This window comes from Diceros bicornis, chromosome 8, assembly GCF_020826845.1.
Source record: "Diceros bicornis minor isolate mBicDic1 chromosome 8, mDicBic1.mat.cur, whole genome shotgun sequence".
NCBI lineage: Eukaryota > Metazoa > Chordata > Mammalia > Perissodactyla > Rhinocerotidae > Diceros > Diceros bicornis.
In genome coordinates this window covers 85898487-85923050 of record NC_080747.1, presented here as the reverse complement: position 1 = coordinate 85923050, position 24564 = coordinate 85898487, and the positions used below count along the sequence as shown (strand labels likewise).

The following is a 24564-nucleotide window of genomic DNA, read 5'->3' as shown; positions in this document are numbered from 1 at the left end:
GGATCAGGTCTGGGGCAACGATGGCAGAGGGAAGTCCTGCCCCACCCCTCCCTGAAAGCCCAGCTGCTCACCACATCCATCACGGTCAACTGCTCCACCACCAGCTTAGGAGGGAAGGCCATGAGATTAAGCTTCTCATGCTCCTTAAGAGCCACAGGTGGAGATGGACTTCTCACTAGAAATGATGGTCCAGGTGACTCCAGCTCAGCAGTTCCCACTCCTGCTGGAGCCCATGTTGGCCCTTGCTCCAGCTCCAACACTGCTGGTGGAGGGGACACTGGCTCCAGTGCTAGAGGGAGTGGTGTCAACGGAGCCGGAGGCAGCTCTACCTCCACCACTGCCCACTGCTCTTCTTCTGCCGCTGGCTGGAGCTCTGTAGCTGGCGCTGGAGCGGGATAAAGAGAAAGGTTCACCCACATAGCTGACTCTCCATGTGTCCTTCTAAACACAGGAAAGATCCCCCTCCCTTCCAGGAATACCCAGCCTGCAGTCCCCCTTACCCTCTGGCTTTGCCTCAGTGGCCTCCAGAAGCTCACACCGGACAAGGGTAAGAGGGTCACGGCACCTCATCTCCTAACCAGGCAAGGTGACATTCATGTACATCCCCTTTAGCTTGAAAAAGGGACAGCCCCAGTCTGGTTCCACCCTAGTTCTAGTCCAACCCCGTCATCTCAAGCTTCTGAGTGTGGAGACTCTCTGCTCCTGCTCTCATCTCAGAGCAGTACTGGAAAGTGTGGGTGGCCTCATGTACCTGCCCCTTGTCTAGTGAGTTGGTGGAGTTGAAACCATTGGGCAGCTACTCGACAACCTCCTGAGTGGAGTTCTGCAAAGACTGCCTGGGAGCTGGGCCAGAAGGAATCAGGGGCTGCATGCACACTGCCACTGGGGCCAACGCCCAAGAGAAAGTCTGCTCCTCAGTTCACGCACAGAGGAGCATCCCTGCAAAGAACTGTGGTCAGGGAAGGAAGGAGATGAATCCTCTAGTACTTGGTAACATATGATTAGAGGAGCTCACCTTCTCATGCTGCCAGGCATGGCCTGGGGTATGAACATGACAGACTCACCAGGTTTCCGACACCTAACAACCAGCTCCTGCTCAGGAATGACCCGTCCCTTATGTCCTGCCTTCTCCCCTCCTCACAGACACATGCACACACACACACACACAAAGAGGGGCAAGGGGTGTGGGGCTGATCAGGTGGGATCACAGCTGTGCCCTGGCCTGCACTAGCCTTTCCTGGGCTGTCCCGTGTTACCTTTCACTGCCTCCTGCCAGACGCCCAGAGGCGTCAAGAATGAGGGCTGAGCCAACATCGCCAACTACCAAAAAGATTCTCTTTCTGGGATTTTTTGAGCTCAGAGCCTCCAAAAGTTGGGAAACAACAACAAAACATCTTTGCCTGTTGACTGTCTCCAATCAAGTGAGCTGGATGGGGGGCTGTGGGTGCCTGGTTACCTGAGTTCTAAGATCTGTTGAGGTCTATGACCCCATGTCATCTCCTGAACTGTACACAATGAGCCTACACAGCCCTACCCACAGCTCACTGGAAACCTAACTAGGGACCTAGCTTTGAGGAGACAGAGATGAATGCAGACCTCCTTTTCCTTACTAGTTCTTCATCCTGGGATAGTCCCTGTGCCTCTCAGGTCCTCCCCAGTCTCTAAACCGGCACCATGGGGATCAGGCTAGAATCTACTTCCTAGGGACATCACCCAGTGTATATGAGATAATATCTATTACCCTTGTGGGCTGGTGTCACATGTACCTAAGGCACAATCTTAGAGATGGAAGAATAACAAGGAGGGGTGGGATGTAGTACAGAACACCACTCAAAACAGGCCTGGGCTCCAAGAATGTGATATTGGGACAGTCACTTCCAACTTGGCCTCATTTTCAGGTCAGCACCATGAGGGGGTTGCAACTAATGGAAATTCAAATATTGCCATCCTGTGGCATAAAACCATTCAATTGTTTCCTGTTTTATGGAGAATGAGACCCAAGTGTCTCATCTTGGCCTATGAGGTGGGCAGCCTCCACAGTGGTACCCAGTAAGCCCCACCCATGTTATACACATCCCCGTGGAACCACAAAGTGGTTAGTAAATGGCTTCTGAACATAATAAGAGCCAAAGTGATGGGATGTCTTGTCTAAATTTTAACTAAAAATGTCTCTCACCTCCTCTTGCTCCCTCTCTCATGTGCCATCTCTCTCTCTCTCACTCTGTCAAATCCCTGGAAGTGAGGAATCAAATATCGGTGTATTGGGGCTGCCCAATGTGGAGGCACATTGAGGAGAGAAGCAAGGGAGTGCCTGGGCCAACAGACAGAAAGGAACTCAGGCTCTCAATCCAAAATGAATCCTGAAGGCTGAGAGTGACCTTGTGGGCCAGTCCTCCCCTAGTCGAGCCTCAGTTGAGGCCACAGCCCCAATCTATTAATCTCACTGAGGCAGAGGCACCCAGCTAAAACATGCCTGATTGCTGATACACAAAAATTGTGATATTGTCAACATTTGATGTTTTGAAATGCAAGGTTAGGGGCAATGAAGTCAGAGAGGGAAAAGTAACGAACACAGCCTACCAGGCCCTGGTCCTACCTTCCACCCCAGCTCCTGTTCTCTCCTCCCAGCCTCCCTCCAGCTGCAGTGGCCACCTTTCTAACCTCCTCTGGCCAAACTCACTTCTGCCTGTGAGGCTCAGGACCAGTGGTGCCATTTCCCTGACACACTGCTCCCAGACTTGTGCAGGGCAGGCTCCCTCTTGTCATTCTGGTCCCAGAAATTGTCACCCTAGTGAGATCTTTCAGACCCTCCTACCCAATGATGCCCAGCCCTCCCTCACAGCCTCCTGATGTGTTTCTCTACAGCACTTGCTCTTTTCTTTCTCATGTCTTTGCTTTTTTCCATTTCCCCTCTAGACTGCGAGCTCCTGGCAGGCAGGGACCACTTGGTCATTTTCATCCTTCACTTCAGCCCACCAGGGCACCTGGCACAGGATGAGCGCTCAGGGCACAGCTGCTGAATGAGTACATGGGTAGATCTTGCACCTGGCCCCCTACTTTTGACCAACTTTCATTTTGGAGATGAACACTAGTAATAGGAGGTACAAGTTGTTTCTGAGGCAGGGGGACAGCCAGAAAGACCTCTGGTTGACTCTTCGCTGCTCCAGGAGCTCAAGAAAAGTTCAGTGGACACCGAGTAAATTCCAGGTTTACAGCAGAATGACTTGATATATATATATTATGTAATGGTTACCAAAATAATTTTAGTTAACATCAATCACCAAACAGAAAAAAAAGATTGTTTCCTGATGATGAGACGTTTTAGGATCTACTCTCTTAGCAAGTTTCAAATATACCACACAGCAATGTTAACTTAGTGCTGTATATCAAGTATATCTCAATACAACTGAAAAAAAATAAAAGCAAAAACTCACTGGCCACCACTGACACAAGAGGCTGCCCGCCCCCTCGTGGCCAGAACTAGCACTGCTACCCAGGCCGGAACTCCAAACAGAAAGGAATCTTTCTTCAGGTGTCCTCAAGGCAGAGGCTCTCCAGGGTCCCAGGGGTAAAGCAGCAGGACCTGTCAGCTTCGAGGGAGTGGGAGGAATCTCGGGAGCCTACCGTGCCCCCCTCTTGCTGTTCCCCACCAGGTGTCCTCTTCACTCCTAACGCATCCTAACTGCTGTCATGACAATGGTTCCCCCTACCTCCAGATGAGGACCTCAAGGGTCCAACAAGGATTAGTCTTCTCCCTGGACTCTGGACTTGGTGTCCAGTGCTCTGGCATCTTCTTCCTTATCCTCAGTTCTCCTCCACCCAAGCCCCCTAGCCTCCTCAGTTCTAAAGGATCTCCAGGGGCTGGAAATCATTTTCTCAGGGTTTCAGAGCAGAGTAGGTCATCAACAGAGAACCTAGTCCAACAGACATGTTGTGAGTGCATGGAACACTTGGAGTCACCTGCTGGATGCACTCCATTTTATACAGGAGGACCCTCACTGAGGTATTCTCTCCTGTTCCCAATGCCTACACAAAGGGAGGATGGACTCATCACAGTTCTGGGTGCCCACAGAGGTGGACTGCAGGACCCCAGTCCTGTGCTCCCCAGGCTGGGCCAGGGATGGATCTGGAACAGGTAGACACCTAGGAAACTTAGGGATTCCTCTTCCCATCTCTGGGCCCCTGCACACGAATCTAGGAGAATGGATGCTACTGCCCCGTGGGAGAGCTGCCTCCAACCTCTCTCCCTCATGCCTCTTGTCACTTCCCCGGTGTCGGCTCTTCTTGACTGCACCTCCGAGTTCTCCATATGAGAATTCAAGTGTGAGTGAGTGTGCCTGTGCACATGTGATGATGAGGAGAGGAAAATGACCCCATATGGAAAGGGGTGGGCAGCAATCCTCTAGGATCTTAATGCCTCTCATTGCCAAAGGAAACCTGAGGGAAGGGGTGGAACCTTGGCCAAGTAAGCTGGAGCTCTCTCTAGTCTTCAGGACTCTGACCACCTCCTGTGGTCTGGGACAGTATCTGCTTCTTTCTAGGCCAGTTTCCCAACTGTACAGTGAGGGGTAAGATGTGCAACAACACAAGCATGTGCTCGGCCAGGACAAGTCATCAGGCCCCATAGATACATTAAGTATGCTTTAAGGGTATTGAAGACATTAATATTGCTGTGCAATCATCACCACGATCCATCTTCAGAACACTTCTCATCTTGCAAAACTGAAACTCTATACCCATTCATGAATTACTCCCCATTCCCACTCCTCCCAGCCACTGGCAAAAAACATTCTACTTTCTGTCTCTGAATCTGGTGATTTCAGGAACCTCATAGAAGGGAAATCACACAAGGTTGTATTTTTGTGACTAGCTTATTTCATTTAGAGTAATATCTTGAAGGTTCATCCATGGTGTGCCATATCTTAGACTTTCCTTCATTTTTCAAGGATGAATAGTATGCCATTGTATGTATATAGCACATTTTGCTCATCCATACATCCCTGGACAGATACCATAGCAAGGCCCACAACCAAGCCCAAAATAAAATGGGGCCCCAGCCAGATTTTTCTCAACAGTACCCTGGAGACTACTTTCTTAAGCCATATCGCATATGATATTTACTAAGGATCTAATCTTGGGCCGAGAGTTGCTTTTCAGAAACTCCATTTCTCTTCCTTAAGCAAGTTTCAACTACTTTGAGCCAATGAGACAACAAGACGGCTTGCAAGACTCAAACTGCAACTGCATAAGTGACTGGAGGATGACCTGGGAGACCAAGAACTCCCCTGCCAATCATGTTAAGGACACCGCCTTTTGAACGTGGGATGTGTGACCGAACATGAAAATCTGTGCTTGCACAAAATGCCTAGGACTGCTCCCAAACTTACTGCACCCGCTCCTTTGCCCTTGAAAAGCCTCTTTCTACAGCCCATTGGGGAGAAAGAATTAACCTTTGTCTCCTTGCTGGCCAACCTCATAATAAAGCTTTTTTCCCTTCTACAAGAGCGCGTATACCTTTTGGCTAAGGGGTGCATTGGGCTGTGAGCCCTTCCTTGATTACAATACTTGGGTGGCTTCCATGTTTTAGCTATTATGAATAATGATGCCATGAACATGGGTGTTGAAATATGTCTTTGAGAACATGCTTTCAACTCCTTGGTGGGGTATACACCCAGAAGAGGAATTGCTGGGTCCTATATAATTATATTTTTAAATTTTTTTAGGAATTGTTATACTGATTTCTACAGCAACTATATATTCCCACCACAGTACACAAGGGTTCCAACTTCTCCACATCTTGGCCAACAGTTGTTCTATTCTTTTTCTTCTTTTTTTTTTTTTTTTTTGATAGATGCCATCCTAATCAATGTGAGGTGGTCTCTCACTGTGTTTCTGATTTGCATTTCCCTAATGATTACTGATGATGAGCATCTTTTCATATGCTTATTGGTTATTTGCAGATCTTCTTTGAGCAAATGTCTACTCATATACTTTGTTCAATTTTGATTTGTTTGTTTTTTGTTGTTGAATTTAGGAGTTCTCTATCTATTCTGGATATTAAGCCTTTGTCAGATACATGGTTTGCAAATATGGTCGCCCATCCTGTGGGCTGTGCTTTTACCCTGTTGATAATGACTTTTGAGTCACAAAACTTTTTAATATCCATGAAGTCCAGCATATGTATTTTCCTATTTTATTGGCTGCTCCTTGGGTGTCAGAACCATGAAATCATTACCAAATCCTATCTTGTCAAGTTTTGCCTTATGTTTTCTTCTAAGGGTATTATAGCATTAGCTCTTACACTTAGGTATTTGATTCACTGGGAATCAAGTTTTGTATACAGTGTTAGGTAAATGTCCAAGTTGATTCTTTTGCATGTAGATATCCACTTTTTCCGGCACAACTTGTTGAAAAGACTTTTCCTAATTGAATAATCTTGGCACCCATGTCAAACATCATTTGATCACATGGGTGAGGGTTAATTTCTGGGCTCTCAATTCTGTTTCCAATGGTCAATATGTCTGTCTGTATGCCATGACAATGCAGTTTTGATACTGTAGGTTTATAGTAAGTTTTCAATCAGGAAGAATCAGTCCTCCAACTTAGTATCTCCTTTCAAGATTATTTTTGGTATCTGGGCTTATTAGAGACTCCATGAGAATATTAGGATGGGTTTTTTTCTATTTCAGCACAAAACGCCCTTGGGATTTTGATAAGGACTGCACTGCATTTGTTGATCTCTTTGGATAATGTTGACACCGGCACAATAAGGAGTCTTCCTATCCACAGTGATGGGATGTCTTTCATTTCTACTAGTGCCAGGTATCTGTTCAGGTTGAGGGGGTGGCACTCCTCGAGGTAGTCGTGCAGAAACACACAGTTCCTCCTCACTGTGCTTTCACCATTTCCTTAGAACCCATCTACAGTCAACAGAGGGCAAAATGCATGTAAAATGCACATGGGAAGTTTTCAAAGACTGGATGTGCATGGAGCACACATTTCTTCCACTCCTCTCCATTAGCAAGAACCACGGACTGAAGCAATAGACCCTAACACATGGAGACTGCAGACTCAACCAGCAGACCCCAACAAACGGGGACTGTGGACTAACTAAGGGCCAGGGACTCGGGTTCCTGGCAGAACCATCTGGCAGCTCAAGCTGAACCGCTAAGCCTTTGCCTGGCACTGCTGACTAACCAAGTGCTAAGACTGATGCTCTCTTAGAGCATCCTGTCAGTCTAGACTGAGCCACTGACCCTGAACTGGAAAGCCAGTTAGATCAGGAGCTCAAAGCAAACAGAGTGGATCTCATATCCAAGAGGAACTTACCCACAGCCCTCAGAAACAGCGAAAAAGATGGAGAACTCAAAGGTTTTGAGGGTACCAATGACTGTGTTTCTCATCCTCAAAGCCATCAGGCGTCTCCTTTGGATCCCACTGCTGCCACCAAACTGGTACAAAACAAAATAAAATTGAGTAAATTTTAAACATCTAATTGGCTTTATTCAACAGTTCATGAATCAGGCAGCATCCAGTCTAACAGAGAGAAAGGAGCTCAAGGAGTTCTACAAAATGAAGGATTTTATAGGCAGAAGGGAGCAAGAACAAGGAAGTTACACTAGATAAAAAAGTGGGTTGGTTACTGCAAGGTTACCTTCCTTTAGAGGATGGCAGGGCTCTATCAGGAAGATGAGCTACCTGCTGCGCATCAGGTGATTGACTGGTTTAAGATTCTATCCCTGGGAGGGCCAAAAGTCTAATTAAGTCTCGACTTGTTTATGTGAGGCATAGCCTAAGCGGCTCCATTTGGGCCTGGTGTCTTGTTTTAAACACATGACTTCTGCTGGTCCCTGCTTTCCCCAGTTACACCCCAGCTGTCCCTTCACTGACCATTGTTGGTCACACACCCACTGCACCTGCTTCCAGTCCTTTCCCTTCAACACCGTAATCTCACACACAGCTCCTCCCGACACTATCATGACGTCTCCCACCACACGTCCCCTATAATTTCCACACTGCCATCAAGATGCTTCACAAACACCACCACCATTTATGTCCAATGGGCTGAGAGGCCTGTCTGTGCACTGGGAATCAGGAGTCACAGGGTCTGTCACTTGGCCTCCAATCACCTATTGTACCCCAGCTGAAGGGCTTACCCTGCGGAGACACTCAGTTGTACCCAACTCAATCGCACAACAACATCTTTGCCCCAGGCTTCCTTCAAAATGCTCCACCCACTTTTTGCCCCAACTGCTCCTTGAGGGGTCATTTTGGGGTAGCCTTCGAGGCCACCTTGGTGATTTTGTGCTCAGGCCCAAACAGCTCTTGGCCAAGAAACACTTTAACAATACCCCCTGAAATCATAGCATAGGTAACTAGTTAATGGGTGCAAATTACTGGTTTTACTTCCAAGGGCCGTAATGAATATTTCACACCAGGAGCATCCAGTTTTGGGTTTTACTGTAGGCTGATATCACAAGGCTCTCACCCAGTGAGGTTCTCTCTTCCCCAGCCCTCTGAGCAGATTTCTCCAGGTTATATTCTGCAATGCATCATTGTGTCTATTTCAGCCTGCTTCCCTCAGGTTGCAGGTCCCCCGAGGTTCCTGTCCTGACTGGCTACCACCAACCCATGGAGACACTGTCAGTCCTGTAGGACTGGGTGTTGATTTCTACTAGGACTGACTGACTGGACTGGACACAGGTGCGATGGCCCTACCCACACAAAATCAGGTAACTGAGGCAACGAAGAAGTATCGAAAACCTTAACCCAACATCGACAACAACTCCATAAGACCCTATCCTAGCCCTTGTGCAACAGTCTCATGAGTCTCTTGCCTAAATGGTTTTAGAGAATGGCCTGGCCCTAGACTGTCTATACCAACCAAGGAAGGAGGAGTTTTTGCCTTTCTTAGAACCACTTGCTGAATGTACATCAACTCACAAGTTCAAATCTACCTCCACCAGATGGCCCAAGAGGTTAAAATATTGCGTAATGTTACCTAAATCTTTTAAAAGATACCCAAGGCCCCCGAGATCACTGACATATTTTCATGGCTGGTCTCTCCAAGTTGGGGACAATGGAAACAGACTGGATTTTAGACTGTTGCTTGTACAATTATAGGATCTGTTACTATAGCCATCATCGGATATTTACTCTCTTGGCTACAATGTGCCCTACCCCTAATAACTCTATTAATTACCCTTATTAACTATCCCAACCAACTTTAAATTAACTAAATTAAAATTAATCAACACCCTGATTAATTTAAAAAATTCAAAAATTTTATGGAGAATCTGCTTAACACAGAATACACTGTTGTAAGCATTTAAAGTATACAGTTCAGTGCCATTTAGTACAATGATTATGTCGTGTGGTTATCACCACTATCTAATTCCAGAACATTTTCAACACCCCCAAACAAACCCATACTCATTCACACTATTTTCTCCTAACCCAAGCCCATGAAAACAACTCATCTGTTTTCTCTCCCTATTGGTTTCTGGACAGTTCATTCAAATGGCATCATGCTATCTGTGGCCTTTGTGGACAACTTCAGTGAGCACACATGTTTCAAGGTTCATCCATGGCCGAGCATGTAGCAGTAGCTTATTCCTTTTTATGGCTCTATAATGTCCTATATTATGAATAGGGCACATTTGGTTTATGCAGTCATAACTGGATAGAAATTTGGGTTTGTTCCACTTTTGGACCATTGTGAATAATGTTGCTTTGAATATCCATGGAAAAGTTTTTCTTTGAACATATGTTTCCAATGGTTTTTTGGACATACCAACATTGTGACTCTCCTGGTCCATGGTAATTCCAGGTTTAAGATTTTTAAAAATGGCAAACTGTTTTCTGCAGTGGATGCATCAAATTACTTTCCCACCAGTAATGTATGTGGGTTTCCCATTCTCCATATCTTTACTAACACTTGTTACTTTCCATTATGTTGAGTATAGCCTTCATTTTGAGTGTGAAATAGTATTACACTATGCTTTGAATTTGCATTTTCCTAATAATTTATGATACTGAACATCTATCTAGTGCTTATTGGCCATCTATGTTTCTCCTGGAGACATGTCAATTGCAGCTAGTTACCCATTTTCATTGGGTAACCAATGAAATGGTTTCATTTCAAACTTCTTTGAATGAAGTTTCATTTCAAACTTCTTTGTTTTTTATAATTGAATTCTAAGAGATCTTTATATAGTCTCAATATTAGAGCATTCTCAGTTATATAACTTGCAAATAGTAGGGGTCTTCTGTACCCCACTTTTAACAATGGATAGAATATCCAGATAGAAAATTAGGAAACAGCAGACATGAAAACATTAACGGACTTATCAGACATACACAGAACATTTTACTGAACAGCAACAAAATGCAGTCTTTTCTCAAGGGCACACATTATTTTCCAGAACAGATCACGTGTTAGGTCACAAAACAAGTCTTAACTAAATTAAGAAGATTGAAATCATACCAAGTATCTTTTCCAAAGACAATGGCATGAAACCAAAAGTCAACAACAGGTGGAAAACTGGGATATTCATAATACATGGAAGTTCAACAACAAACTCTTAAACAGCCACTAGATCAAAGAAGAAATCAAAAGGGAAATTAGAAAATAGCTCAAGACATACAAAAAGAAAAAATAAAAACACCAAATCTTATAGGATGCAGCAAAAGTAGTACTAAGAGGAAAGTTTGTAGTGACAAACTTGTACATTATAAGAGAAGAAGGATGTCAAAGAAACAACCTGACTTACAACACACAGCATTAGAAAAAGAAAAAATGAAACCCAAAGTTAGCAGAAGGATGGAAGTCACCAAGAGGAGAGTGGGAAAAAATGAAAGACAGTATGAAATATCAATAAAAGTAAGAGTTGATTTTTTGAAAAAATAAAATTGACAAACCCTTAGATACAATATCTAGGGAAAAAAAGAGAGATGACTCAAATAAAGTAAATCAGAAATGAAAGAGGAGGCATTACAACTGATGCTTCAGAAAGAAAAAGACCAGAAGAGACTATTCTGAACTACTGTACATTCACAAATTGGGAAACCTAGACAAAATAGATAAATTCCTAGAAACAACCTATGAAGGCTGAATCATGAAGAAACAGAAATCTTGAACAGACCAGTAACAAACAAGCAGACTGAATCAGTAATGAAAAACCTCCCAACGAAAGGAGAGTAAAGTTAATGCCTGACTTCACCACAGACCCCTGAGCCAGCCTGCCCCAGCACCAGGCTGACTCCTGTGGACCTAGCTGGCTCCCTGCAGGCTTCTGCAAATCCAGGCCCTTGGCTCACCCTGGAGCATGCCAGCTCTGGGGGCCCCAAGCAGCATCCTTGACGCCAGGTTCCCATCAGGCTCCTGGAAACCCAGGCCCCCATATCAGCCTAGGGGCTGCGATCTTCAGCAGCCCAAGGCGGCTCCTGTGACCACAAGTGGTGTCATTGACACCAGGCTCCTGGTGGACTCTGATGAATTCAGACCCTGGCTTCCCCAAGTTTCTGCCTACTCCAGGCAGCCACAGGCAGCACCCACAGCCACAGGCTGCTTCCATAACAGGGCACCCAGTGGGCTCTCACAAACCCAGGACCCCAGGTCACTCTAGCATTTACTGGCTCCAACAACCCCAGGTAGATTCCATGGCTCCATGCTCCCCGGGGGCTACTAGGAACACAGGCCCATGGCTCACCACACCACCTGCCAGTTCCAGCAGCCGTAGACAGATCTCACGGAACCAGGCTTCCGACAGGCTTCTACAGAACCAAACCCCCAGCCCACCCAGGTGCTTGCTGACTCAGGCGGCCCCAGGCAGCTCCCATGGCACCAGGCACGGGCAGGTTCCCATGAACCCAGGCTTCCATCTTGACCCAGTGCCTGCTGGCTCCTGCAATCTCAGGTAGCTCCTGTGGCCCCAGGTTCCCAGGAATCCAGACTTCTGGCCTACACCAGCACAAACTGTCTCTCATGGCACAGGCTCCTGGCAGGCTCCCGTGAGCCAAGACTCTCAGATCATCCCAGCACTGGCCAACTCTCATGGCCCTGGATGACTACTGTGGTCACAGGATCTCAATGAGGACCTGCCAAAACAGGCTCCAGTGGGGCTACTCATGATCTCAGGGTCCCAGCAGTGCCCAGGGCCAGACACAATACTGTGGACGCAAGCTTTCCACTCACCCCAGTACCAGGTTGCTCAAGGGCTCCAGCAGCAAGCCTGCCCCTGGACACCACCAGATGGCCCACCCAGGACCCCTAGATGGGCTGAATGTGAAGGCTTTGGTTTACTAAAGCCAGTCTGTAATGAGTGGAAGAAGTGTCTACTTCCTCAAATTTGCAGACACCAACGGAAGGCCACAAGGATCATGAATAATCAAAGATCCATGACACCACCAAAGAAAAAGAATAAAACTCCAATGACCGACCAAGAAATGGAGATATAGGAACTATGTGACAAAGACTTCAGAACAATGCTCTTTGAGAAATTCATAAAACTCTAAGGAAACATAGATAGACTACTAAATGAAATAAGGAAATAGTGCATGAACAAGTGAGAAGTTCAACATAGAAACAGAAAGCATTAAGGAAAAACAAACAGAAATCCTAGAGTTGAAGAACACAATGACTGAACTGAAGAATTCAATAGAGACCTTCTAAATCAGATTCAACCATGTACAAGAAATAATTAGTGCACTAGAAGATGTGTCATTTGAAATCATCCGGTCAAAGGAGCAAAAAGAAAAAAAGGAACGGATAGGATTGGGGAAAGGTAGTGTGAATTATGGGATACCTTGAAAAGAAATAGATAAGCATTATTAAAGTACCAGAGGAGAAGACAGGGAGAAAGGAAAAGAAAGTTGACTTAAAAAAGTAGCAGCTGACACCTTCCCAAATCTGGGGAGAGATGTAGACATCCAAGGTCCTGATGCCGATTGGTCACCCTAAAATTTCAAACTAAAACTTTCTTCTCCAAGACACATTAGAACAAAACTATCTAAACTCAAAAAAAAGGATCAAACAACATGATCAAGTTCAACATGATGCAAATCAATGAATGTGATACACCGCATTGATAGAATGAAAGATAAAAATCCTAAAATAATCTTTCAATGCAGAAAAAGCAGTTTGACAAAATTCAACGCCACCTCATGATAAAAACTCTCAAGAAAGGGTTACAGAAGGAACATACCTGAACATAATAAAAGGTTTACATGACAAACCCACAGCTAACATCATATTGAACAGTGAAAGGTTGAAAGCTTTCTTGCTAAGACAAAGAACAAGACAAGGGTGCCCAGTCTCAACACCACTCTTCAACACACTGCTGTAAGTCTCACCCAGAGACATTTGGCCAGAGAAAGAAATATAAAGCATCTAAATTGGAAATGAAGGAACAAAGTGGTCTCTGTTTGCAGATATGATTTTATGTAGAGAAATACTTAAAGACTCCTCCCCAAACTGTTAGGACTAATAAACAAATTCACTCAAGCTGCAGGAGACAAAATCAACATATAGACATCGGTTGCCTTTCTCTACACTGACAATGAACTATCTAAAAATGATATAAAGAAAAAAATCCTAGTTACAATACCATCAAAAACAGTAAAATACTCATGAATAAATTTAACCAAGAAGGTGAAAGATCTAGAAACTGACAACTATAAGACACAGATGAAAGAACTTAAAGACACAAAGAAATGAAAAGATATCTTATGATCATGGATCAGAAGAATTAATATTTTGAAAATGTTCATGCTACTCAATGCCATCTCAAGATTCAATGCAATTCCTATTAAAATTCCCATGGCATTTTTCAGAGAAATAGGACAAATAATCCTAATATTCATGTGGATCCACAAAAGACCTCCAATAACCAAAGGAACCCCGAGAAAGAAAAAGCTGAAGGCATCACAATTTCTGATTTCAAACTTTATTACAAATCTATAGTAATAAAAACAGTATGATACAGGTATAAAATGAGACACCTAGACCAATGGAACAGAATCAAGGATCCAGAAATAAAACCACACATATACAGTTTGCTAACAGTTGACAAGTCAGCTAAGAAGACTCCATGGGGAATGGATAGTTTCTACAACAAATGGTGCTGGGAAAACTGGATAACCGCATGCAGAAAACTGAAATTGGACTCCTATTTTACACCACTCTATAAATGATCCCAAATTGAATTAAAGACTTAAAGGTAAGACACCAAATATAAAACAACTAGAAGAAAATATAGAGAAAAAAGCCCCATGAAACTGGTCTTGACAAAGATTTTTTTGGATATAATATCAAAAGTGCAAGCAACAAATGCAAAACTTAACAAGTGTGATGACTTCAATCTAAAAAGCTTCTGCATAGCAAATGAAACAATTGGCAAACTAAAGGGGCTAATATCCACAGTATATAAGAAACTGTTACAACTCAACAGCAAAGAAACCAACAAAACAATATGAAAATGGTCAAAGGACCTGAATAGATACTTTTCCAAAGAAGACATAAAAATGGTCAACAGGTACCTGAGAAGATGCTCGTAATCACTCACCATCAGGGAAATGAAATCAAAACTACAATGAGATATCACCTCACACCTGCTAGAATTGTTATTCTCAAAGAGACAACAGACAACAAGTGTTGGCGGGGCTGTGTAGAAAAGAGAACCCTGTGCACCGATGGTATGAATGTAAATTGCTACAGTCACTATGGAAAAAATATGGAATTTTCTCAAAAAAATAAAAATAGAAATATATATAAATGAGCAATTCCACTTCTGGCTGTATACCCAAAGGAATTGAAATCACTATTCTGAAGAGATATCTGCACCCCCATGTTCATTTCAACATTATTCACAGAGAACATGGACACAATCCAGGTGTCCATCAATGGATAAATAGATAAAGAAAATGTGAGATATATGTATACATGTAATATATAATGGAATATTATTCAGCCATGCAGGAGAATGAAATCCTGCATTTTGCGACAATATGGATGGACCTTGAGGCATTGCGCTAAATGATATAAGTCAGATGGAGAAAGACAAATACTATATATTCTCACTCATATGTGAAATCTAAAAAAGCCCAACTCAAAGGAATAGAGACAAAAATGGGTTTCCCAGGGTCGCGGGGTTGGGGGAAATGGGGAGATGTGAGTCAAATTGCACAAATTTCTAGCTGTAAAATGAACAAGTTTTGGGGATCTAATGTACAGCATGGTGACCATAATTAACAATACTATATTCTTATAGACTTGAAAGTTGTTAAGAGAGTAGATCTTGAAAGTGATCACTAGAAAAACCAAGTTAATTATGTGAGGGAATGGAGGTGTTAACTCACCGTATTGTGGTAATCCTTTCACAAATGATCATCTTGAACACCTAAAACTTACCTATGTTATATGTCACCAATATTTAAAGAAATCTAAAAAAAAAATCTCTCAACAAAGTAAAACCCAGGACCAGATGACTGCACTGGTGAATTCTACCAAACATATAAATAAGTATTAAAAACAAGACTTCTTACACTCTGTCAAATATTGAAAAAGAGGGAACACTTCCAAGCTCACTTTACGAGGCCAGCATTACCCTGATACCAACACTAGACAAGGACACTAAAAGAAAATAAAATTACAGACCATTATCCCTGATGAACATGGATGCAAAAATCCTCAACAAAATACTAGCAAACTGAATTCAACAGCATGTTAAAAGAATTATACACTACCACCAAGTGAAATTTATTCCTGGTATACAAGGGGAGTTCGATATACAAAAATTGATCAATGTAATAAGCCACATCAAGAAAATGAAGGGGAAAAAATGACCAACTCAATTGATGCAGAAAACCATTTGACAAAATTCAACGCCCTTTCATGATAAAAAACTCAACAAACTAGGAATAGAAGGAGAGTGCCTCAACATAACAAAATCCATATATGAAAAACACACAGCAAACATAATACTCAATGATGGAAGACTGAAAGCTTTTCCTCTAAGACCAGGAACAAGGCAAGGATGCCCACTTTCACCACTTCTATTCAACACAGTATTGAAAGTTCAAGCCAGACCCATGAGGCAATAAAAATAAATAAATAAAAGGCATCTAAATTGGAAAGAAATAAGTAAAATGGTCTCTGTTTGAAGATGATATCATGTCGTATGTAGAAAATCCAAAAGACTCCACAAAAAAGCCGTTTGATCTAACAAATGAATTCAGAAAAGTAGCAGGATACAAAGTCAACACACAAAAATCAGCAGCATTTCTAGACACGAACCATGAGTTCTCTGGAAAGGAAATTACAAAAACAATTCATTTATAATAGTATCAGAAAGAATAACATGCTTAGGAATTAACTTAACCAAGGAGATGAAAGGCTTACACCATAAAAACTACAAAACATTTCAGAAAGAAATTAAAGAAGACATTCATAAATGGACACACATCCCATGTTCATGGATTGGAAGGCTTACTATTGTTAAAGAGTCAGTATTACCCAAAACAATCTATAGATTCAATGTATTCCCTAGTCAAATCCTAATGATGTTTTTTGCAGAAATAGAAAAACCCGTCCTAAAATTCACATGGAATCTCAAGGGACTCAGAATAGCCAAAACAATCTTGCAAAAGAAGAACAAAACTGGAGGACTCACACTTTCTGATTTCAAAACTTACTACAAAGCCACAGTAATCAATAGTATGGTATTGTCATAAAGACAGACATAGAGACCAATGGCATAGAATAGCTAGCCCAGAAACAAACCCTCACATATATGGTCAAGTAATTTTTGACAAGGGTGCCAAGACCATGGAATGGAGAAAGGTTTCTTTTCAACAAATGGTGCTGGGAAAACTGGATATCCCTATGCAAAAGCTTGAAGCTGGACCCCATCCAACGCTATATACAAAAATTAACTCAAAATGGATCAAGGACATAAATGTAAGACCTCAAACAAGAAAACTCTTAGAAGAAAACATAAGATTAAATATTCATGACACCAGACTTGGCAATGATTTCTTGGATATGACACCAAAGGTGCAGGTAACAAAAGAAAAACAATGGAAAAATTGGACTCCACGAAAATTTTATAAGTTGGTACATCAAGAGGCACCCACAGAATGGGACAAAATATTCGCAAATCATATTTCTGACAAGAGACTGGTATCCAGAATATACAGAGAAGTCCTAAATTAAACAACTAAAAACAAGCCAATTCAAAAATGGGCATGGACTTGAAGACTCCTTTGCGAAAGAGGACTTAGAAATGGCATATAAGCACATGAAACGATGCTCAACACCACTAATCATTAGGGAAATGCACATCAAAACCACAATGAGACACCACCTCACACCCAGTAAGATGAGTGTTATTGAAAAGACAGAAAACAGCAAGTGTTGGCCAAGATGCAGCGAAATGGGAACCCTTGTACACTGTTGATAGGAATGTAAAATGATGCAGCTGCTATGGAAAACAGTATTGATGTTCCTCCAAAAAATTGAACATAGAATTATCATGTGATCCAGCAATTCCTCTTCTGCATATACACCCAAAAGATCTGAAAACAGAGCCTTGAAGAGATATTTGTACATCCATGTTCATAGCGGTATTATTTACAACAGCTAAAACGTGGAAGCAACCCAAGTGTCCATTGACACATGAGTGGATACACAAAATGTAGTATATCCATACAATGGAATATTATTCAGCCTTAAAAATGAAGCATATTCTCCAATACGCTATACATGGATTAACCTTGGAGACATTATGCTAACTGAAATAAGCCAGTCACAAAAAGACGAATACTGTATGAAATGAGAGTAGTCAAATCATAGAGACAGTAAGTAGAATGGTGGCTGCCAAGGGCTGGGGGGAGGGGAGAAGGGAGGGTTATTGTTTGATAGGTATAGAGTTTCAGATTTATAAGAGTTATGGGGATGAATGGTGGTGATGACTGTACAACTGTGGAAATGTATTTAACGCCATTGAAGTGTACACTTAAAAATGGTTAAGATGAAACATTTTTTGCTATGTATATTATGACTCAATATACAAAAAGAAAAAAAAAAGAAATGAGCTATCAAGTCACAAAAAGACATAGTGGACACTTAAATACATATTGCTAAGTGAAGGAAGCCAACTGGAAAAGGCTATATACACTGTTCCATAGTTTTCATATATTCCAATTACACGACATTCCAGAAAAGGCAAAACTATAGAAACAGTATAAAGATCAGTGTTGCCAGGAGTTGGGGGGCAAGGGACGAAGAGGTAAAGCACAGGGATTTTAGGGCAATCCAACTCTTCCGTAGGATACTGTCGTGGTGGATACATGAGATTATGCATTTGTCAAAATCCAAGTACATGACAACAAGACAATGAACCTTAATGTAAACTACGGACTTGCTTACGAACACTATAGCAGCATCAGCTCCTCACTTGTAAGGAATGAACCGCACTAACAGGGGTGGTCACGCAAGATGTTAACCATAGGGGAAACTGTGGGGGAAGAGGGAGAAATGCTCTGCTCTCTCTGCTGAATTTCTCTGTTCATCTAAAACTTTCCTAAAAAAAATCTATTAATTAAAAAATAATCAATGGAAAGTAGGGAGTGGGTAGAAATATGGACGAAACAGGAATATCAGAATATTAATAAATGTTGAAGCTGGGTAATAGAGACATGGGGGGCTATCGCACTTCTCTGTTTAATTTGTGTATGTTCAAGGTTTTCCACAATAAAACATTTTTAAAGCTCCAGATTAAATCTAGATTATATGTACAAGGAATCAAAGAATGCAAAGAAAACAGATATTTTTGAAGCAAGTACTCAAGGGGCACACTGAGGGAACGTGCAATCACACTGGATAAAGAGTGAACGTCCTGGTTCCACCAGGAAGGTTCAGAGCTCAGTGAGCAAGGCAGGCAACAAAACAGTCAGGGAAGTGACAGATAATGATCACAGAAAAATGTTTGCCCTCACTGATCACAGAAATGCCAACGATGGGCCCTGACAGAACTGCCCCAGGATTTACAATGTCATGACACCCAGAATTAGAGCGGGCTCTGGGACAGAGCACCACGTCCTGTGAGAATGCCAATCAGCACCGGCTTTCTGGAGGGCAAATCTCCCAAACCCTGGAACCTGCAGGCCACTGGCCCGGCTGCTCTGTTGTATGGAATCTGTCCAAAAACAAAGAGATTCGGTAAAGATGATGGACTGAATAAACACATGTAGAGCCCCTTTGACATAGAATCCCTTAAACATGACCCAAAGTTTCCTTCATTGATGAACAAATTCATAATAGCCTTGGGAACCATCAAGAGAGCCGACATTTTGATGAAAACATCAAAGAGAGTCAAGAGCTGGTGATCGGAGATCTCAGTGGGGAGCTCCGTGTGAGCCATGAAGACCAAGCCAGGATGTCCTCTCTCCCTCTCCCTCCTCCCCCTGCCGTTCACCTAACACCTTCTGCATCGTCCCTCCACTCCTAGCCACTGCCAACCTCACGCTCCAGGAATACAGGAGCAGAGGCACAGGGCGCCCTTTCCACTAGCACAGCTCGTCCTCTTTCTCTCTGCACGGCGCCAGGCAGCAGAGCTGTCGTGACATGAGTACAGCCATGTTTGGCTGCTCCATTGACCTACAGCCACCAGCACAAAAAGAAATATAAAAGCTGCTTTCTGCGTGGTGGGAACCGGCCCTTCTCCCATGGAGATAGTTGCAATGTGTAAAAAATTCAAGGCCCTTCGGGCACTGCAGCCTGGGGCAGACTAGCCATCTGAGCAGGGCTGGGAGGATAAGCAGGGTAAACAATGCACGTACACAACTACTGGGCTGAGACGATAGCCAGAGTGTGGGGCTCAGTGCATGTACGCCACTGATAACCATTTGTGCATGGGAACACTGAATGCTTTCTCTGTAAACTCTGTAACTGCTTATATAAATTGCTGGAGACTGAGACCCGGTGAGAGTTCCACCTGTGGAAGGGACGCCTTGCCCAGGACGTGTGATTTCCGCCCAGCCGAAACAATTGACAGGACTCTCCCGGCAGTGGGACGTGGATGTTGTGAGTAATTGATTTATTGTGAAGTAATTGATCTGATGTGTTCTCTTTTCAGTTAACCTGGCGTTTCTCTTTCTGGTTGATTTGTGTCATTTCCCTTCAGTCGATCTGGTGTTTCCCTATCCGATAGAACTGATGTTTTTCCCTCTTATTATATGACCTATTCAAATGTGCCGCTATCTCAGCTGATGTGGATGTTTTCCCATTCCAGTCGAGCTGGTGTTTTTTCCCTCTTATTATTTGACCTATTCAGATCTGTTTGCGGACTATCACCTTTACCATCCTCTCTATAATAAAATATACCTTCAACCCATTTGTTTGGAGTGGAAAGTTTCTTTTACATCTACAATTGAATCCCCAAACCTCTCATAACAGGAGCCCAGCCCGGCACCTCCTCAGGGCCCAGCACACTCTTCCTCTCCATCTGGTCCTACCTGCAGCACAGACACCTGCTAGCTCATCTCCACCTTACAAACAAAACTCTCCCTTGGACCCAGGCTCCCTTTTGGCTACTGTCCACTTTCCCAACTCCCCTTCATGGCTAAACCTCTTAAATAAAGTGCCTTATACATACTGCCCTCCCATGGACCCCCTACACTCACTCTAGACCCAGCTTCATTCCCACCCTCTCAAGGAGACTGAGGTCACCAGTGATGCCACATGGCCGAGTCCAGCCATCTTTTCTCCATTCTGATCAGAGCTGTATCCCACCCAGCTGAGCACCCCTCCTTTCTGCAATACCCTTTCCCCTCATGGTTCCTGCAACTTCATGCTCCACGATTTCAGTCCCCTTTCCTGGACTCTCTTCAGCTGCACCTCTGCAAACACTGCCTGCTCCTAGGCTGGGCCCTGGTCCCTTCTACAGCTACAGTGTCTCCAGGAAACCTCATTCAATTCCACGGTTTTAAACATCTCTGACCTCATCCCGACTCTGCTGACACATCAATGCAACTTTAAGAGTTTAGGTGCTAGGTCCCCAGCATCAGCACCTAAGGAGTATCTCAGACTCGATTCATCTCAAAATTTCACTGTCATATGAGTTCCAAAATAACATCAAATCTTTCCAAAAGGAGGAAAAATTTGGATACAATAAACTGTTGTGTACAAAGTAACCGATAAAACTTATACTTACATCCAATCATGGTTGCTTGATGGGGAAAATAAGAACACAGAACTAAGATCCGATATTCTCAAGCTGGGGACCAGAAGGTGATGAATTGGGAGTGTAGAACACAGGAACTGATCAACTCTAAGCATTTACAGAAAGAGAGGCAGAAATGGTTGTTCCTAAAAACTGAAAGACACCCACTAAAAGAAGAGAAAAATCATGAGAAAACCTAACAAATTAAAAATTAAATTAAATGGTAGACTCACATTCCAATTTATCAATAATCACAATTGTAAATGGATCAAATTGCTCTAGAAAAACATGAAGGCTCTCGAGTTAAAATATTGTTATAAAATAAAGGGATATAATATGGTTGAAAATAAGGAGATAAAGAAATAAGACTCTAAATGGGACAAAAATGGGTTCTCTGTGTTGATAACTGTCAGGAACACTTATGCACCTAACAATATGGTCTTGAAGCATAAAGCAAAACTGGACAAACAAGAAGACACAGGCACCCCAAGGGAGGTGTCTTCCCTTTCCACAGGGAAACCTACCTTACCTCTCTTAAAAAGCCACAGGTCAAGTGATACAGTAAGTTAGGAAACAGATCTGCTGACGAACACAAAAAAGCTAGATCTAGCCTCAGCCCCAGGGACAACAATGTAAGCAGCTAGTGGAGAGCGAACATTCTCCTCAAACCACAATGAAACAGTCACCACAATGGACTGTGTGCTAAGCCACAATGAAATCTCTAAAGAGTCCAAAAAGCAGAAATCTATAAGTGACCATATTACTGGAACTTAAAGCAATAAAAGTAACAAGTAATCACAAAATATTGGCACCCCTCCCCCAACCTATCCACTTGAAAATCTGTCCACACCCTTCTAAATCTCTCAGGTTAAAGAGGGAATCCAGACAGACAGGAGAAACTCTTTAGAAATGAACAGCAATGAGAGCAGCATGAGACAAATCCATGGCGTGGGGACAAGGGGACAGAGGAAGTGCACAGCCTCCACTGCAGGTATCAGGGAATATCACCTGTACATGAAGAAGCTGAGCCCTTCCCTCCAAGAGCAAGAACACCACCACAATAAAACCAAAGACAGCAGAATGAAGTGAGAATTCACCAGGCAGGAACAACAACATAGACCTGAACAATGGAGTCGAGAGCTGGCTGTCTGGAAAGACCTGTAACAGTGAGAAACCTTGGGCAGTCTGACCAAGAAGAACAGACAAAGGCACCAAGAGGAACAGACAAAGGCACCAAGAGGAACAGACAAAGGCACCAAATTGTACCATCAGGTACGAGAAACTACAGAAACAGCTTTAACGTGATAGGAGAACATAGTGGATAACTCTGACCAGGACATCAGTGGTCCTCAACTGGAGCTGTCCTTCCCCTAGGATGCATCTGGAAACACGAGGGATGGGTTTTGTTTCTTGTTTTGGGTTGTCCTACTGGTTGTTGCCCTGGGGGTCCCGGAGATCCTGAATAGCCTGTCTCACAGACCCGTTTCTCTCCTGAAGTGTTACTGGCATCTGGGAAGACAAGCACTGATCCAGATTAAATGAACAATGTGGTAGGAAAATGTTTTCCATGGATGTATAACAGGCAAAAAGTGGTACCCTCAATACATAAGGAATATCGAGAAACCAATGTTTACAACTACTAAACTGTAAGAGAGCAGGATTATCAGAAACATAGCCAAGAAACACACCAAAAATATATCCAACCAATTTGTACAAGTGGAGAAATATGTATGTAAAGCACAGGGAACAGTAGAGGAGATTACACACCAAATTTTACTACCAACAAGGAATAAAAGTTGGGACGTAGGTGAGAAATAGGAGTTTTTACCACTTCTTTGCTTATATATTTCTCTGGTGTTTTAATTTTTACAAAAGAGAATGTATTCTACTCAAAAAGATGTTTCAAATTTTAAAGAAATTATTAAAATGTTCAAAATGACTTCAGTTCAAGGATATTCATTAAAACACAAATGAAAAGAACCTCCCCATGACTTTAAGAGTCTCCTATAACTTTTCCAATAGTTTACTATGTCGATTTTATTTCACATTTAGATCCTAACTCATTGGAATTTACATTTGTGTGAGGGATGCAATAGAAGCTGATTTTCTCCTGTTCAAGTGGTAAACCAACGATCCAGGTACAATTCATTGGGTAGGCGTGGCTTTCTCAGCTGACCTGCAATGCCTCCTTTCCCACCTGCTAAACCCTGACAACTAATGCTGCCTCTCGAGCGCCCTAGAGCGAGCAGGGTGAGCTCTGCAGCCTGGGCTCCCTGTCTGCGAGGGGCGGCTACCAGCAGAGCCTTCTCCCAAGACAGCAGCAGGCATGCTGCACACAGAAGTGCTCAGGGGCCGTCTGCTGCGGAGCAGCAGCATGAGGAAACCCCTCATGAGGAGCAGGCAGTGGGGGAGCCCCGAGCACCGGGACTGACCTCAGTGGGGGGCAGCATGCTCCTCAGTTAGGGAGCCCCCTTCATTCAGCTCGTCCATATCCTCCTGCAGCGTGTGCACCTGGCTGTCGGCAGCTGCCCCTCTTCAGCTCGCTATCCTTCTCCACCTGCTCCCGCAGGCGGCACCCGTGCTCCGGTTCCCCCGGGAGCAGAAGTAGTAGGAGACAGCGAGTCGAGGAGTTCTTGGGCCCCCAGTGCTGACAGGATGACCCTGCTGAGGGACGTGGGGCCGGTGTCGCTGTGTTCGCCCTGCACATCTTCTGCGGCTGGCTCGGGGGTGACATCTGTTGGAGGGTGGAGGGGCTCTGGGAGGGTTTCTGAGGCATCATTGTGAATGATGAATGTGGGGGCTCTGGGCCAAGCTCTCATCAGGCCCAGGGCTGGTCCCGCTGTAGCTGGGCTCCACATCTCTCTTCAGCCTCTTTCCGTCAACAGCCTCTCAAGGGACAGATGGCCTCTCTTGAGTGTGTGCTGAGGAGAAACTGTAAGAAGGAAGCCAGCCAATAAATGTGCATGCCTCAGATCCTGAGGGATAAAGTCACCCATGGAAATGCCACTCTTACTCAGCAGGCCCTGGCTGGGCAGAGGGGGTCTCATCGCCAGCATCTACAGCAAACGTGTTTGCATCTCCCAGGCTGCCACACACTGTGGAGGCCACACTGTCTCCTGGAGTTCCTTCCAGAGACTCTGTGCTCGCGCCTGACTGGTGGCTTCCTGGGTGGCACTGGGTGCGGGTTCGCCCTGCAGAGAGGCTCGCTTCAACTTGCGGGACCTTGGCTGGGCCCTCAGGTTTTCCCTCAAGGATGAGGATGAACCTGAAGCTCCTTTCCCATCTGCTTCACTCGCATGTTCCTCAGGACCCCGGCAGCTATCTTGGTGTCATTTCTCCTGCT

General features: G+C 43.8%; 1 long non-coding RNA gene across 1 annotated transcript; it reads right to left on the bottom strand.

The window, feature by feature from the left end:
* Window positions 1-327: 327 nt before the first annotated feature.
* On the bottom strand, window positions 328-24564 carry LOC131409844 (uncharacterized). Its single transcript, XR_009221043.1, has 3 exons — window positions 23654-24564; window positions 7330-7451; window positions 328-385 (listed from the first exon to the last, which is right to left on the bottom strand). It is a non-coding gene; the product is annotated as an uncharacterized LOC131409844 (long non-coding RNA).